Here is a 2,500-nt window from a genome sequence, read left to right on the forward strand (position 1 = left end):
TGGTACACGTGTATAAACATCTAGAGTTATGCAAATATAACCCACGAAAGACACGGCAAGAGAACCACGGTCTAACTCTCACATATTTTATTCAACAGCCAACTGGCGTCATATTTTCCGAGATCAACCCCACTAAACAAGACGTTTCTTTCCTCATCATTTCTAAGAATAAAAAATATGTCTCATGTTAACTGTGTTCAATAACTAAAAGATTGCCTCGTGTCTAAATATATTCGATATTTTTTTCTTAATGTTTAATTATCAATGTTGGAAGAAGGGTTAATGACTTGAAAAAAACTTGAAATGTAACTTTATATATATATATATATATATATATATATATATATATATATATATATATATAGAGAGAGAGAGAGAGAGAGAGAGAGAGAGAGAGAGAGAGAGAGAGAGAGAGAGAGAGAGAGAGAGAGGAGAGAGAGAGAGAGAGAGAGAGAGAGACGTTTCTTTCCTCATCATTTCTAAGAATAAAAAAAAAATTGTCTCGTTATGTTGCGGGAGCTATTTTTCTTTGAGGAACTTCTGAACTTCTAAAAAGAAAATATTATACTGTGTTCAATAACTAAAAGATTGCCTCGTGTCTAAACATGTTCGATATTTTTTTCTTAATGTTTAATTATCAATGTTGAAAGAAGGTTTTAATGACTTGAAAAAAAAACTTGTAATGTAACTTCATATATTTTTTTTTTTTAAAACTTGCGCAGAGAAACCTTTTAGAAAACTATCATTAACTATATATTTTTTTTAGTGAATATAAGAAAGGGACTAATGTATCTGGTAGATAATTTCATCCATCGATTTATAAATAATATAAACACATTCTGTTTTATAGCCCTCAATGAGTGGGGATACCTTAGTGGTAAAAGGGTTTGTTTATCGCCATGATCAGCAAAACTGAACTAGTCAGGGCCACCCATACTACGTTGGTTTGCTGTAAGCGATTAGACAAACGCCTCCCACCATCACCTATCCGCATTGGCCAACATGGTGATGAAAATTGGCCAAACCCCAGAAATGAGCAAGGACATGCCTGAGACCTTTGCCCTGCAGTTGACTAGAAACGGCTGCATTTGTTGTTGTTGTTGTTGTTGTTGTTGTTATTTGATAACTGTTATTTCCCTGAAGTTGCCTCGATTGTATACATTGCCTTCAAGTTATATGTTGTTACATAAAAATATGCTTTAGCAAGCTCCTGTGTGTAAATATTTACCCATGAAAGAGTGATTAACGTATTGATAAATTAACTGGTTTACTGATTAAGACAATCAGATATCTGTTTAATGCTAACATTTGACATTTTGCAGATCCCGGAAGGTCATACTGTCGTGCCTACACTGTTCCTTCGATGTGGCCCCACAACCTTCACCATTAGACTGCCCTTTTCGAAGCAACTTATGTGGCAAAAGAGGAGAAGAAGAAGAAGGAAGCGCAAAGAAGGACATGAGACAGAAGACAGAAGACAGCCGACCTCTGCTTGAATCAAGATATTCCTTTCAATTTCCGTCTGTGATTTTGTTCGCCATTGTTCCGAAGTCTTTGCAGTATTAGTGAATCAAGGAAACTGATTTATTGCTTCAAACAAATATCAAGAAGAGCTAGACACCTTCCATCGCACGAAAGAGGGAACATCATTCGGAGAAAATGAGTCGGTGAATTCATTAAGAAGAAAATAAAAAAGCCTTCCATTTTGTTAAAGATGAAGTCTCCGTTCAAATGTGCCAAAGATATATATAGTAGAGACTAAGGACCCCTTTCAACACTATTATTTACTGTGATATTGTAATACAAGGCTGTAACGCTACGCTATAATTCTGGATCAGACGGTATAGGAAATAGCATATATTTTTTTGGGAGATAGACAAGGATTTTGATAATGTGTCTCATTTTGGATTCTGCTAATGTTTGTCATTTTCTATTCTGGTACTGTTTCTCATTACGTAGATTTGGCTTTTAATGATTGAATGAGCACAGTGTAGAAAGGAGATTTGATTATTGAAATACAAAAGACAGCACAACGAAGTAGCAATAAAAGTACAAAGCCAGATAGCACATGGACAGACACTGTTTCATAGGAAAGATAGATTACTTAATAAAGTTACTCGGATGTAATAATGTACAAGTAATTCGATCGAAATTATAAGTGAATTAGCTTCATCAAGCAAACATATAAAGACAATTAAAAGCTAAGCAGTATCGAATAAAAGTTTGCTCCCTCTAACTAATGTACTTTTAATTTCGTCTAAAGAACAATTAAAGAAAATATAGAAAGAAGCAGTGTGTAATAAAATTAATTCGATCGAGATTGTAAACAAATTAGCACATGAGACGAACATGGAAAAAATTTAATTTAAGATAAACGAATGAAAGTTTGCTCCCTCGAACTATTTTTGTATTTCGTCTAAATGGCAATTGAAGAAAATATTGAAAGAATCAGTATGTCATAAAAGTAATTCGATCGAGATTGTAAGTAAATTAGCACATC

General features: G+C 33.9%; 1 long non-coding RNA gene across 1 annotated transcript in view; it reads left to right on the forward strand.

The window, feature by feature from the left end:
- Positions 1-2,116, forward strand: part of LOC137631203 (uncharacterized) — a 25,654-nt gene extending 23,538 nt beyond the window's left edge. Inside the window, exon 2 of the long non-coding RNA XR_011041881.1 lies at positions 1,323-2,116. This is a non-coding gene — a long non-coding RNA (uncharacterized lncRNA). The remainder of the gene's footprint in view (positions 1-1,322) is intronic.
- The last annotated feature ends 384 nt before the right edge of the window (positions 2,117-2,500 follow it).

Source organism: Palaemon carinicauda, chromosome 39, assembly GCF_036898095.1.
Source record: "Palaemon carinicauda isolate YSFRI2023 chromosome 39, ASM3689809v2, whole genome shotgun sequence".
NCBI lineage: Eukaryota > Metazoa > Arthropoda > Malacostraca > Decapoda > Palaemonidae > Palaemon > Palaemon carinicauda.